We start from the raw sequence: 16,112 nt of genomic DNA, 5'->3' as shown, positions 1-16,112 counted from the left end.
TAATATTCCAGCCTGTCAAGATCTTTTTGGACTCTGACTCTCTTGCTCTATTAGTTAGCTATTTCTTTCAACTTTGTGTCATCTGCAAAGTTAATATGTGTGTCATGTATGCCTTTTTTATATTCTAATTTAAGTATGTTTGACCAGGAATGAAAAGGCCTTCTGTCCTACCGCAGTATTCTGAAAATACCATTGGAATCCATTATTAGTCTTGATGAATTTACTTATAGTTTTCGTTGCTCCTCCTCCTCTCAAATGTGACTTTCCCTAACTTCTGATGTAGTAGATTCAGGTAAATGATAGTGAATATATGAAAAGAAGGAAAAAATAATCAGTGCATATGAGTGCTGAAGTTAGCAACAATGAACATTTAACTTGCAGAATTCCTGAAAATGGGCCAAGATGTTCATGGGTACATGTATTTGGGGTTTGGTGTAAGCCTAGACCCCTTAAGATGGCATCACTTATGTGGACGACCCTGGAAGATCCCCTTCTTGGGAAAGTGGAGAACTGACACATGATTGATATTCCACTTTGGTCCATTATGTGGTTGGAGTGGCCTTTTTTCCCCTTCCTTTCTTTTTCCCTTCTTTCCTTTCTTTTATGCTTCCTTCCCTTCTCTTTTCCTTTTTTCCTTCTTTTTCCTTTTCCTTCCCTCCCTCCTTCCTTCCTTCCCTATCAAGGCAAAGTGATTTACCCAAGGTCACACAGTTAGGCAGTGTCTAAAGTCAGATTTAAACTCAGCTCTTCCTGGTTCCAGGGCTGGTGCTCTATCTACAGTGCCACCTAGCTATCCTGAGTGACCTTTTTTCCTAATGGTTTTGTAGCCAGAACTTGCTGTGTCTTTAAAACTGCTTGACTTAGCACTGTTGCTTTTTTCCTCTACATTTACATCTTAGAGAGAAAGACTTCTGCATTCTTACTATGCTGTAAGAGAGGAGGGCCTGAGAGGACACCTCTTCCTCCTTTTCCATGTAAGGCACATATTAGTCTCAAGTCTGGAATGCAAGCTTAAGTTGTGTGAAACCAGGAGTCCAGAAATCCAGGCCAGATGTTAATGTTAACCCAGCAACATGGCCCTGAGGACCACCAGTTGCTCTAACCCAGCAGAAGCTGGCATTGTAAACTTTGGTCCTGAACTTGGTAGAAACTGAGCTAAACACTAAACCAAATCCTTTCCTCCCTGTCAAGAAACCCAGGTGGTATCCAAGGAGTATGTCTTGGACATGTTAGAGGCTCATGTTTGTTGCTACATCTGTGAAGTAAATATCTCTTTCTCAATACTAATCTGATGTTAAGTGGTTAAATTGAATGGAAGTGCTCATCACTGGTCAATGGCAGAGGAAAGGGATCTCCCGATTCTTTCAGGGTACTGGAGAACTCTGGCTCAGGGGAATGTAACAGATCTGGACTTGAGAGAGTAAAGCTATAGTCTACTATGTTGCAACTGTATCTATGAAGTATATTCAAACAAGATGCCAAGATAGGATATGCTTTTAAGCTATATCATGTGGACAGAGACAATGTGATATAAAAAGTTTGGTATTTTAAACAGAACTTTTCACAGCCTGGCTCTAATATCCTTTTCTAGTCTGATTCATTCTTTTTCTTCATGTACTCTGCTGTACAGACTTGGCTTTTCATTGATGGTGGTCCATCTGCCACTTCTGCTCTTTGCAAAGGTTTTCCCTTGTGCTTGGAATGCAGGCCTTCCTCACATCACCCTTCAGGATTCTTTAGTGTCTTTCAAAGCTCAGCTTGAGTGATCCTCATATGAGACAGTTCTTGAGTCAACCAGCTTCTGATGTCTTTCCTCATTGAAAAAAAAAAAAAAAAGATTGCTTGCATTTTGCACATATTGCATCATTACTTGTAAGAAAATATTAGGCACTTAATAATGTTTGCTGATTCTTTAAAAGAAGCTTGTACTAGAATCATTTGGGTTGTTGTTCCTACTTTTCCACTTTCTGACCAGAGTATGTTGGGCAGGTCATTTAACTTTTCTGAGCCTCATTTTCCTTATCTGTAAAGCTGGGGTAACAATACCTTTCCTGCCTGCCAGAATTGTGAGGATGAAATAAAATTATCTGAAGATGATTTGAAAAACCAAGAAATCTGATAAAAATATAAGGTTCTATTATTATAAGAAACATATTAATATAATACTAATCAATTTTGAGGAAATTCTAGAAACAACCGATTAGGTATTTAGATATAATGATTACTGGATCAGACTCCCTCCACCCTTCTGTCTCTCAGAATCCCTAACTTCCACTGATGCTCAACTCAAATCCATGCAAAAGACCTTTCCTGATCCCCCAAATAGGAATGCTTACTTCCCCCAACTTTTTATTGGCTTTGCATATATTTTGTATCTATTCTTAGATTTTTTTTTTCTTCCTCCAATAAAATGTAAATCCTTTGAGGAAAGGGGCTGGGTTTTTTTAGGCACTTTAAATAGATACTGATTGATTGATTGATTACTCTTATTTGTCCCTCATTCTACTGTGACTGTGAGCAAATTGTACAATTCAATGACTAAATCTCCCCATTAGTGAAAGAAGCATAAGAAATGGAATTTGTTCTCTTGTTGCCCTCTCCAGGATTCTGTGGGGACTGATGAAACCAAAGCTATAAAATGCTTTGAGCATCACAGAAGATTCTCCAGGACCACAAGGAACCACTCTTAGGGGAATGTAAATAGCACACACAATCTGAGCTCTCTGTTAGAATGCTACAATGCACAAGCCGTTTGTCCAGAGAAGCCCATTTCCTCCTGTGGCTTTTAGCTTCTTCACTGGCAAAATGAAAGGATTGGACAAGATCATCTCTTAGGTTGCTTCCAAATCTAAAAGTCTGACTCGGATCTCAAAAGTAATTACATAAAATCAGAGAACCAGTGCCTAACAAAATGAATTTAAAGTGAGCATTTTCCGTCAGGAACCTTTGAGTTGGTGAAGTGACATTGCCAAATCAATCTATTTGAGAGAATTAAAAATAAGATCAGGCATATTTACTATAAATGAAAGATTAATGGAATCGAATACTTTTAGCTGGCAATGGGGAGAGTACTGGCTTGGCAAGACAAACCGTCCTGCACAGTGAACTGGGCCAGGTTTTTGCTCCATGTATTTCTCCTAGAGGAGTGAGTGCCCATCAACATCAGATAATTCAATGCTTTAAAAAAGTGGTTCCAATCACTATAAAGCACATTACTGCTAATGTAGAGTCATCTCATATAACCTCTGCCCTTCTCTAGGTCTTTTTTTACTGTTGTTTATTGGGTGCTTGTTGGAGAATGAGAGACAGTTATGGTGTAGTAGACAGAGAGTTGATTTAGTAGCCAAGAAGCCCTCAAGTCCTTTCTGTGATACATACTGGTTGTGTAACACTTAGCAAGTTCCCAAACTCTTCAGCATTGCAAATGGCAGGAAAGGTACTAATTTGAATTGGCAGGAGTAGTTAGTTTTACAGTTAAGACTGGGATATCCTTATATCAATGAAATTATAAGTTCAGTTCCTAAACCTTGATGGAGGACAGATCAAGCGGAAACTTCAGCCCCCCATTAGTCACATTTCATATGCACCTGAGTGTATATAGTTCTCAGTTTGAGGTCACATCAGTAGTAAGTGGAACTGGCACTTATAACAAGGCAGTTTGATTTCAGGTCTCTGCCCCCCTCACCTCCTTCTTCCCTCCCCCCTGAAACACACACTTCTTTTGGGAGACAATTGGGGTTAAACGACTTACCCAGGGTCACACAGCTGGTAAGAAGTCTGAGGAAGGATTTGAACTCAAGTCCTCCTGATGCTAGGACTGTTGTTCTATCTGTATTCACTACACCACCTAGCTGCTCCCCTCCCCTCCTTTTGAAATTAATATTCTATGTAAACAAAACATAACACACACACACACAACCCTCTTTAACCAGATGACCAGTCATTCTTAATATTATTCATCCCCGCCACTGGACCATGCTACCAACAAGATTTTCTTCCTTCATTCACTCCCTTGTTCAAGCCATCATTTATTCTGCTTCCAAGTCCTGTGCTCACTCCATTATACCAGCATACAGGAACCCTCATGAAAGAGGGCTAAGTAGCATATTGGCTAAGCAAGAAGAAAGCCATAGTTAGAATGGTTGACAAGCAACAGTGTCTGTCTTGTTGTAAACAACCTCAATCAGACTGATTAGTCAGAAATAGTTTTCACTTGCTTTTACATATTGATTTAGGACTGGGGGTGCCATTGCTTCTTACTGGTCAAATGACCTTCTGAAAGCGATTTAATTCCTTGGGGCTTTAGTTTCCACATCTTTAATAGTAGTGAGTTGGCAAGATAACTTCAGGTTTTTTCTAGCTCCAGACTCTCATCCTATGATCCTATGAAATATCAATTCTAAGCTAATACTCAATTGCTGTTTGAGCCTTGACTATGATTTCATCTATATATGTTTAGAATTTGTGACATGATATTTTGTGACATAATATTTACTAGGTGATCATTTAACCTCTGATTTTTATTCTGGGATATGTGGTTAGGGCAGCACTGGATGTTGGTGGTACTAAAAGAAGGAAGTATTTATTAAGTGCATACTATGTGTTCTCTGCTAAGGGCTTTACAAATATTATCTTATTTCATTCTCACAACAACCCTGGGAAGTAAGAAATTTTATTATCACCATTTTACAATTCAGGAAACTGTGAGACAGAAGTTTAGTGACTTGTCCTGGGTTACACGACTAGTACATGTATGAGATGGGATTGAACTCAGGAATTTCTGACTCCAGACCTAACACTCTGTCGACTAGTGCTGTTTTCAATGGATTCAGTAGTGTCTGGCTCTTTGTAATCCTGTGGACCATACTATCCATGGGCTTTTCTTGGCAAAGATACTGGAGTGGTTTGCCCTTTCCTTCTCCAATGGATTAAGGCAAACAGAGATAAAGTGACTTGTCTGGAGTCACACACACTGGAGTCAGGTCTTCCTTACTATCCCCAGTGCTCATTCCACTATAGCATCTAGCAGTCTGCCTAAAGCAGGAGTGCTTAACTCACTCTCTGTCTCTCTGTCTCTCTGCCTGCCTCTCTCTCTCTCTCTCTCTCTCTCTCTCTATCTCTCTCTCTCTCTCTCTCTCTCTGTATGTGAGATAGAGCCCTTTGACAGTCTAGTGCAAATTTCCCAAATAATGTAAAACCGAGAAAATACATAGGATAATATATGCAAAAATAAAATACATAGGATTACAAAGAAAACAATTGTATTATGTCTAAGTATTAAAGAAACAAGTTTGAAGACCTTTGGTTAAGAATCTTTGCAAAAGCTTAATAAATAAAAACTTCTGAGAAGCAGAAGAAAGCATATCATTAGTGGGCATTTGGGAATTTCAGAACCACCTCCTCCTTCTCCAGACACCAAAAATTCACATATTTTTAGACATTTCTTCTTTTGGTTATATGGGGCACTAATGAACACTAGCAAGGAAAATGTTTCTTCTTCTTCACCATTTGGAAGTTTCTAGTCTCAGCCCATAAAAAAGAAAACAACTCACAATCATTTCTACTGTCAAAAACAGAGTTGGTAAAAACACTTTTAAGACTTTCTCCCTCCCCACCCCCACATCCTTGTTCTTGTTCGAGAAATGCAAATCTAAAGCCAATCCTATTTTATGTTAAAAAGTGAAAAACATTTCAATGTATTCTTGTCTTGTATGACTGGCTGAGAGCCTCTAAATCCCCACCATTTACCAAATTAAACTAATTGAAAGTGCTTCCAAAAGCCACATCTGTAGGCTGACGTTTGTCCCTGCCTTTCACTTTAGGCTCGGGAAACTGTTCTCCCTCCCATTGATCCCTGAATAGTCATGCCTGTCAGGAAGCCATATCAACCATTATCATTCTAATTTTACTGCCTTTCTTGGTCCCTAATCTAATTTGCAATGATGCTTAAGCATTTCGCAAGGCCATAGCACTTTCTTCAGAATTTCAACAAGAGCATTAAACCCCCAATTTACATTAATGAAGTGCACATTTAATTAGGGGAGAGGGTAAATGGAGGGCTCTTCAAGAGCAGTTTGTGTGATATGATAGGCACTTGAAAAACTAAGAAGACGTACCTGATAAAAGACTCTCCATACGTCAGATATTTGGATTTCTTTTCCCTCACCCCCTGGTTATTTCCCTCAGTTGATCTTCCTCTTCCACATTCCCACCAATTCTTTAAGATCTGCCCAAAGCCACATAAATAAAATTATGGGAGTGAGTCTGTCAACAGGGGAGGCCAAGGGAGCCTTGGTAAAGAGCTATTTAAAATAAAGGGATCACATGGTATTCAGTTCCCCCTTCATCTCCCCAAAGGGTAGGTTATCTTGTTCCTTAAAATCATGGAATACCATTTCCTGGCCTCTGGTTTAATGAATGCATAGAGCATACAAACTGAGTCATAAGACATTGGTTGGTACTGCGGAAGGAAAGATGACACATGGATTTATTGTCATAGACCGTGGCTCGGTAAATACTTTAGTGCTTATTAAATAAGATCCGATGGTGTCACACAATGGAGTTCCTGTCAGAAAGTCCAGTGAGCCAAATGTACTGATGCAGATAAAGGGTATGGGTGTTCTTACATTTATGGATCTACTTGTATCAAAACGCTTTTCCTTAGTGGAATATCTCTACATCATAAGAAACAACAAAGATGGAGAATTCAGAAAAGAAGACTTACGAATCAAGAAAACAATATATACTATAACAATGTAAAAGGAAGACAGAAAAAAAGAAACTGGACACTATATAATTAGAATGATCAAGCTTACCCCTGGAGAAGATTTAGGAAAATCTATCTCCTTTCTCCCTTTGCAGAAGTATGAGAGACTACTATTACTGTCAATATGATGTGTTGGCTGGATTAAATGAAATTTTTTCCTCTTTAAAACAAACAAAAATCTTTGAGGAAAACTTTTAGAAATAATGTAAAAACAAAACCTATCAATACAAAAATATGAAAAGGCACTTAATTCTCTAGTCTTGAATAGATGGTCTTTTGAACGCTTCTCTTCACTCTCATTTCCTATTCTCTCACACCCTCTACTCTACACACTGTCAAAGTAATGTTTCTAATGTTAACCTGTGATCACAAAACAATCCTTATTTTCTATCAAATAAAGTTCAAACTCTTTAGCCCAATACTCAAGACTTTCCAAAATCTAGCCACAATTAACCTTCCCTAAATATGCTCCCAGTACAATTGGACTACTCACTAATGCCTTAACTTGTCAGATTCATTTCCTGTTTTGTATTTGCTCACACCACCCTATATAATGGGAGACACTTCCTCTCTCCCTGTATTTACACCACCAATCTCTGCCTGTTGAGATTGTAGCTATCTTTCAAGATCAAGGTCAAATGTCAGCTTCTACAGGAAAACTTGCCTGATCCTTTGTCATTCCTTTCTTTGAACTCTTAACAGTACTTTCCCTTTCCCTTAGGTACTTACTTCCATGTTCAAATCTATAATGTGGCTATATTGCTGTATCTTCTTTCTTCCTTGGCAATTTGTTTGGTACCTTGCACACAATAGGAACTTTAATGTTTGTTGAACTAAATCAACATGGCTGTATAAATACTCTACTTAATCTACAATTTAACCTGTTTTATTCTTAATCAGTGCTCCATGTGGTGTTAGGCGAAAAGAGCTCTTTCCCTGACCTGTGGTGAGTATCCCTGAGCTTCTGTTGTTGAAGTCTGCTCCTATTCCCTCCTCTCATTGACATTTTTTCCCCTTTCCTCTCATCCCAATCTTTCCCTCATTCTTTCAGTAGAGGAGAGATTAAAAGAGTTTTCTTGCTAAACTCCCCTCTTGTCAATTAAGATAAATATATACATATATATTTGTTACATATGAATGCTCATTTAAAAAATTCTTAACACTAAAGTTTTACTTTTGGGACTTTAAATAATTAAAACTGGTTTTCCCCCAAGTGGTGCTTGTGAATTTCACCTGTTATTTTGCAATTAGTGGCATTCTGAATTGTTGTAGCAGGGAGGGAGGAAGGCAGGCAAAAAGGAAGTGAAGGAGGAAGGAAGAAAAGGAGAGAAGAAAGTAGGAGGGGAGGGAAGGAAGTAAGTAAGAAGGGAGAGAGGAAGGAAGGGGGAAAGAAGAAAGGAGAGAGAGAGGGAAGAAAGGAAGGAGGGAATGAGAGAAAGAAAGAAAAAGAAAAGAGGAAGGAGAGAAGAAGAAAGAAAGGGAATGTGAACAAGAAAGGAAGAAATAAAAATCTGTGTTGTACTAAAAATTCCCCAACAAGAACCATAAATGCTTAGAGTCAGATATATTCCTTCTTTCCTATTATTCTATTAAAATGATGGAAAGTGATTCTCAAAGCTTAAGGAGAAATCAGCATTTTCAAGCACTGCCTAGGAATAGTCTAAATATGACATTTAGCTTAGTTCAGTAATTGTTAATAAGCAGGAAATAATACCTTATATTTGTAGATTTCTTTCCTTGAACATTACCTCATTAAAATCCTACCACAAACTGAGAGTTCAAGTATTATTTATTATTGATCCCCCTCTTATAGAGGAGAAAACTGAGACTCAGAAAATGTTAAATGTCTTAGATCTAAAGTTGGAAGGAAACTTTGAAGTCAGAGAGTCTAGATAGCTTCATTTTATAGTTGAGGAACACGAAGCCTAGAAAAATCGAGAGACTTGCTCAAGAATCAGAAAACACAAGTTTGAATCTCCTCTATATAATATCAAAAGTTCTAAGTAGAGAATCTTTCAGGAGTTTCCACAAAAATGAAGGACTCTATCCCAGGTAAGTCACCATATGTAACACTGACTACCACGGCCCTCGTCACTTAGAAGGTCAGGTAGGTGAGATTTCACTTTATGCCCAGGGTTGTTTGGTGCCCTTAACAGGGTTAGAAGTGTCCCTAGGCTCTCTGTAAATAGCCCCAGCTCCTACTGATAGTGCTCATTCAAGTGTAGGGGACAATCTGTATCTCAGTTCCATTAGCCACTAAGAGGCAGATTAATTTTCACACAAATATTTACTTCAGAAGGCATAATCACAACAATACAAAGTTACTCCCCTAACACAGAGGAGGCATAATCTTCCTCTGGTAGTGTGTTACAGAGCTAATGCTGAGACTTTTCCATGGCAAAATTTCCTAGACCTGGGGGACTTCTCTCAGGACTTAATGCTAGAGTCAGGAAAATCAATTATTCCCCCTGGGGACTTTTGTCCCCTTTTAGGTGGCTTAGATGGAAAGTTTCTCATCCTTGGCTATATAAAGATGAATTATTGTTACAGAGGCCTTCATAATGGGGATCTGCTGTGGGTCAGTGTAGGTGGAAGATTCTAGAGAGAATGAGTTTGATGAAATGGATCTATGTAATTTCATCATTGTGATCTGTCATAGTCTACTCTGAGGGTAATCCCACTTTTTGGCTCGAACTCCAACTGAATAGGGCTAGGCTTTGGCTGTGGGTCTTTGCCATGTAACCATACAGGGATGACTAGATCAACTAGTAAAATCTGAGTGGGAGGGTGGAATAGCAATGGCCATGAGAGTTAATATAGCTGTGGTTACAAAAAGATACAGTGAGGGTGGTCAGGATGAGGTCCTCCCTCTGTAGAGTAGGATGACACCTGTTGTAGGGAGCTTTGGGTATGGCATTGAAACATAGGATTAAGAAGGCAATTTATGGTTACTTTATGGGGAATGCTAGTGAAGCTGCATCATGATATATGATATAGGGGAGGAAAGACTTGTAACTTCACCTAAGTTTAAATCATTCCTTAAGGCTCCCATCCTATTTGGCAATCCAGAGCCACTCAAGTCATTATATTTGGAATTGAAGGATTTGGGAGACAAGTCTGCCTATGGCCAAAGCCAAAATTCCCCTGAGGATTGGATTATTTTACCTGTAGGACCCTAAGGTAACTAGAGGTCATATCTTCAAATTGTGGAGACCCAAAGTGGTTGGGGGGGAGTGTCACCAACTATACAAGCAATTGTTGGACATTGGTAACTAAGTTTCTACCACAGGGGGTCACCCCAAGTAGATATATAGAGACATCCTGATTTCCATACAGGTTGTCAGGGGCAGACCACTGAAGAGCGGAGCATCATTATTAAGACAGAAGTGGATAGAAGACAATGAGTCACAGATGAGGTGACTAATCAGAAGGACATGGGAATGGACATTATAAGCTCTTAGAAGCTGGTACTCCCTTTTAGCAAATTCAGTGCTGGGCTTTGTAAGGCTAAATGGAAACCTCTAGAGTTACGTGAAATGGTCCAGGTAGTTAGTACCAAACAATACTGCTTCTAGAGGTAGGGTAGATATTTCTTCTCTGGTGAAGAAGATGAAGGAAGCTGGAGTATTTTGCTCCTTACACAACCTGGTAGGGCTACTAAAGAAGGTGGATTGCTCCTGGTGAATTACAGTGGACTATAGGTTTCTGAACAAAGCTTTCATATCCATCACTACAGCTGTTCCTGATCTCATTAATGTGGAAGATCAGGTAGTCCAGGACCAAGGTGAGTAGTATAAAGTTATTAATTCCTAATATTTCTTTTCCCCCCCTCAATCTCAGCAGCTGAGATTATTCAGGAGCAGTTTGGTTCCAGATGAGAAGTGCGATATATGTTCACTGTACTTACCCTGGGCTATCTCACACCTCTCTCATACAGCCACAGTCTGGTGGACAGAAACCTGAAAGGGGTCTCTTCCCCGAGGGCACTGATTATATATTATTGACTGGGTCAGATAACAGTGGCTGTTATGACAGTGGCTGAGGCTCTGGATTAGATGGTGGCCGATATTATGGAGAAGGTGAGGAGATTAAGACTAAGAAAACTCAGCATCCAACCTCCTCCAATACTTTTAAAAAATATATATTTTATTAAATATTTCCCAGTTAATTTAACATTCATTTTTGAAAGTTTTAAGTTTCAAATTCTCTCCCTCTCTCACATCCCTCCCCCACCCATTGAGAAAGCAATATATTATCCATGTGAAATCCTGCAAAACATATTTCCATATTAGCCATATTGCAAAAGAAAACGAAGAAAAATAAAGTAAAAAAAAAAGTGTATGCTTAAATTTGTACTCAGAGTTCACCAGTTCTCTCTCTGGAGGTAGATAGCATTTTTCATCACCTCCATATAGTTTTGAGGAATGCAGTGATTGGGAAGACACATGACTCTGGAGACAGTTCAGAATAAGTTACAGATACTGACTTTCTTACTATCTAAATAGGAAGACCAGAATTTTATTGAAACTTCTAAGTTCTGAAGGACTCACTTTTCCCACTTGAGTTTTCTGATACCTCCATTTTCTGAGTCAACCACAAGTTGGCCCCTTCAAGTAGGTCCCAGAACAGGTTATATATAGCGTTATTCCCCTTTTACAGAGGACTAAAGCTAATGGTGCAGAAGTTTCTTCCCCAGAGTGAAGGGTTATGGTATAACTTTGTATCATCTGCTCAGTAGCAGCTAGGGTCCAGGAACAGAAGAGTACTGATTTTCAAAAGTGGTATCAAGTTGAATATCCTTTCTGTGCTACAGCTAAGAAAACCTACTTTTCTTAACTATTGAATAACCTATAGAAGCCTCATTTCTTTCTAACAGAACCTGAATTAACAGGGTACCAGCCCGAGTCAGTTCTGTTCCCAATATTAGATAAACTTTGACTCTATAGCACAAACACAAACATTAGCACTTTAAACAAAGAATATTTTGCTAAGTAATGAAGTCATTGGAGCTACTAAAAACTAAAACAAAACAAACCCCAAATGTGACAGAATATTCATTAGATATGGTACTATGCAAAGCATTACATAATATACTTCAGTGAAAGTCTTAAGTTACATGTAGGACATGTAATACCATGTAATAACACATGCACAGACAAGAGTACATTTATATCTATGGGATATAGAAATTAATCATAACAAAAATGACTAATCAGTAAAGCAAAGCTAACTAACTGCAACAATGATACTATGAAGAGATCTGTATAAATATAGTTAACTATGAACACTAATGCACAAGCAAAACTAACAAAAATTGTCATAACATGAACGCAACACAAAACAGTCAAATGAACATAATGGCAACAGAAGCAAACATATTCAAATATGCAATAATTGGTATTGCATACTAATTATAGTTACCCTTAGAAGTGTGTAATAGTTTCATTAAGTTCATCTGTAACATTACAACTTAGCTAAAGACTAATGAGTGTTCACTCATCGCTAATTGCTTTCTCTGTTCCTTTGTTTGAACTAGTGTATACTAAAAGTCTCTAGAGCAGTTTTGAGAGAGAAGAGAGTTTAGCATATCCCCAACTCTCAGGTATATTTCCATTTAGTTGGAGTTCAGCTCTTTGGGTATCTTAAATTACTCTTACACAGTCTTCTAATGTCATGTGACATTCTGGACAAGGGCATGCTTATCCACACCAGTCTTCCTAAACTTGTAGTATAAGATGAAATCATAATTGGCCAGTGTTGCTATTTCTGGCAAGCAACACTCAACTACGCACTGATCAAAATATGCTATTGGAGTGTTATTAGTTCATATTTGGAGCTTTGTTCCACATAAACAACCTTTGAATTTCTCAATGATCCCTTCAAAGTCAAGAATTCAAGCTTGTAAGGAGACACTGTCAAACTAAAAACAAACAAATCACTGGCTAATTCAGTTGGTTTCTGGTGACTATTGCTTTCTTATTACAGAATAGCTATCAACCCTTCAAACATATATGAGGAAAATAAAGCCTCGCTTGAGTCTACATAAGCCAATACCAGTGTGTGTAAGGCAACTGATTAAGTCCTTCAGGTCTTTTTCACACTTGTCTTATGTATCTCCATGAAGCTTTTTAGGTTTTAAGATAATTTTGCCTTTCTTTCCATTCTGATTCAGAGTCTCTTCTGTCACATGTATATCAGTGGAGTCACTTGATCATTACTAAATAGCAACATATTTCTTAACACACTTGCAATAGTAACACACGACCCCAGAAAGTGTCCAAAGTAAAATGCCTTAGGATCCAGTTTACAGGTTGAACTGTTATATCCGCTGGCATCGCTAGTCTATCCTCCTTTGTAAGTCTTTGCACAGTCTGTAAGGATGGTCAAACTGTGAAATTATTAGAATTCCAGCTTGTTGCATTAGGAATAGAAGCATATTCTATTAATATCCTGTTAGAGTTTGGAAAGATTAGAATTAATTCCAAATAATGTTGACATACCGGTGAAAGTCTGAGCACACCAGTTCTTCAGAATCCAATTCCATAACACCAACAATTTCTTGTCAATTTCAAGTTTGTTTTGATGTATCCTAGGTAGAGATAATCTGTATCACTCAATCTATCCAATTTATACCCTGTCATAGGTTTTAAAAGCATTTTTCTCAAAATCTGTCAAAAATTAGAAAATAAAGACTGGAGAATCATTGTCCAGGGCAGCATTTCAGACCATATTTTCAATTTTTACCATCACTTTTTCCTAAGCTCTTTTAAGTTTAGAAGAAATTGATCTATGAAGAATTGATGATGAGGTCAGTGAGACTATCACTTCAGGCCTCTGGAGTGTCCTTCTCTGGTTTCTTGAGGCTGGAAAAGATCATCTTCTGTATAAACAATTTTACATTTCTAACACCAGCCCAGTAAATACGTGTAGGGCTCTTGGCTTCACAATTATAATAGAGAGTAGATCTGTTGTTCTGGTGACCTGTTGGAGGTGTTACTAGGTCAGGTTTTTATGCCCTCTTCCTTTCATTCTCTGCCTCTCAAAGACCACTAGGTTGCATACTATTCCCTTCTCATATGGTCATCTTTGGGCTTGTGTTTTCAACTTTCTACTAGGGATACTATTCATTCATTCACTCACTCATTCATTCATTCATTCATTCATTCATTCTCTCTCTCTCCTTCTTTGAGCTGCATTTGAGAAGATCATCTCAAAACCATTAAAGTCAAGTCTTTCTTAGTACACTGATCCCTTCAGTTTCAGAGGACTTGTCTTACCTCTGTCATTGTCAGCCATATTTTTTTCCATCTTCATACCTGCAATGCCATTAGACTCATGATGGACACAAATCTCTACCTGAATCCTTGTAGTCCAATTTTGCTCACATTCTAAGGGTCTGCAGAATGTACCTGTATCATTGTCTTCAAACTACTCCACCCTGAGAAGGAACTCAAGACCTTTTTTCCTTTAAATAAAATTGATACAGGCTGCTATATATTTGCCCTCCTCAAACATCTCAGATAAAGTTGGTATACATTCACACTGTATCTGACTGTGACCAAGGGTCATTCACTGTAATTGAGTATAGACTTCGTAGACCCTGTCAATCTCATCAATTTACCTGAGGAACCTTCTATTCTCACCCAATTTGAACATTTCAGTGTTATTTTTCTGTGGGGACACAGACCAGTTCTGGGAATACACTCATTTTGGGTGAATGGTGACTGCCTACCACAGGAGGCATTATCTAAGCCTTTTGACAGATAAACTGATATTTCCAGAATTTTGACCTTCAGTTTCTCTATAGCAATGCCTCCTATGGTGGCTCCTTCCTTTGCTCCCAAATTATATGGAAACGTAATTTTTCTTCTTCAAAGGGTGAACTAATATAATGCTAATAATTATATATTTTGTATTATGTCATAGAACTAATATAATACAAAAGATGAACTCATAACTAACATAACGTTCCCAGAAATAATTGTCAATTCTTTATGCTTTAAATTTTCATCTGGGAGTAAAGAATCTTTCTGAGTTGTCTGCCCATCTTAACATGAGTAGCCTTAATTACCTATGCTTCCAATTTCTTTACTTGCCTGCACAATATCCATAAAATATCCTCATGCTTAAGGTTTGGTCTACTTCTATTATTAGAAGATTTATATTCAAGCTAAGTGTATGGCAACATTATGCAACTATGCATTTTCCATCTATTTTAGAAATTACTCCACTTGAGTATATAGCAATGCACAAATATTAATGAAAACAATAAATGTGTATACAATGTTCTATTGAGTTAATATGCTTAAAAAATACAATTTCACAGCCACAGACATAAATTCAAATAATGAAAACAGGACCAATGACTTTTCATGTATCAACATATAGAAATTAATTATAATGCATATAGTAGCATTAAAAGCTTGCTTAGAGATACAACACACAATTAAATTCAGCAGCAGACAATTTGCATGACAACGTCTTCATGATAGCAACAGAGAGAAATGAAGCTAAGCTAGTATGGAGAAGCACTTTGGCCTTTCACAAAATAAAAAGTATAAAAGAACCAATTCCATGATAACCAGGCCATAAACAAAATATCATTTCTCAAAAGAAAATGCACTTACTATAGGAAAAAGTGTAGTTTCCAGAATGGTGAGGTGAGGATCCCTTTCTCCAGCAAAAATAACCAAGTCAAATATTTCAAACCACAGAGGAAAAAGAAAACACCAAAGGAATTCACAACTATGCTGTTGGAAAGGTAAGCTCCAGCTCTTCTCTTAAGAAAAATTCGAAGGAAAAAAAAAAACCTTTCTTTCAAAATTTTTTTCTTTAATGTGCACCTAACACCACCAGAAAAAGCAGCAAGCATAAATTTATGCTGTGAACACAGCAATTTTTTTTTAAATTGAATTTGAAATTCAAGGTAAGGAAAAAACCAAACAAACTTAGCTACTTAAACAAGGTCTCTTTTATAATTGAAAATCTCAAGCTGTTGTCAATCATGTCATGGGGCGATGTTTCCTCTCCCACGTGGATGGTTGACTCGCCTGGTGAATTGAATTTAAATGATGAAGGGTTGACCAAAGTCATCAGTCTCATTCTCTCTTCCATAGTCATCCAAGACAACTGGTAAAACAAAAGTCAGGGATGCAGTGGGCTACCCTTGGTGTCTTCAATGTCTTACCAAGCTGTAAGAGCTCTGCAGTCGCTGCTTTAGTCACCTTTATGGCCTTTGGAACTAATAGTTCTCATCCACCCGTTCCACCGGAAGTAGTCTTCACACACTTGGAATAGACATTCCCCTAACCATTTCTCTGATGGTAAGGTCTTCTTTGGCAACGAA

At 38.0% G+C, this 16,112-nt stretch overlaps 1 long non-coding RNA gene across 1 annotated transcript; it reads right to left on the bottom strand.

Annotated features, from left to right (window-relative positions):
* Positions 1–1,441: 1,441 nt before the first annotated feature.
* LOC140513322 (uncharacterized) lies at positions 1,442–15,839 on the bottom strand. The gene is made up of 3 exons (XR_011970138.1): positions 15,394–15,839; positions 13,267–13,355; positions 1,442–1,808 (listed from the first exon to the last, which is right to left on the bottom strand). It is a non-coding gene; the product is annotated as an uncharacterized lncRNA (long non-coding RNA).
* Between the last annotated feature and the right edge of the window lie 273 nt (positions 15,840–16,112).

The sequence above is a fragment of the Notamacropus eugenii genome, chromosome 7, assembly GCF_028372415.1.
Source record: "Notamacropus eugenii isolate mMacEug1 chromosome 7, mMacEug1.pri_v2, whole genome shotgun sequence".
Taxonomy (NCBI): domain Eukaryota; kingdom Metazoa; phylum Chordata; class Mammalia; order Diprotodontia; family Macropodidae; genus Notamacropus; species Notamacropus eugenii.
Note: the sequence above shows the minus strand (reverse complement) of the source record. Positions and strands in the feature narration are given on the sequence as shown.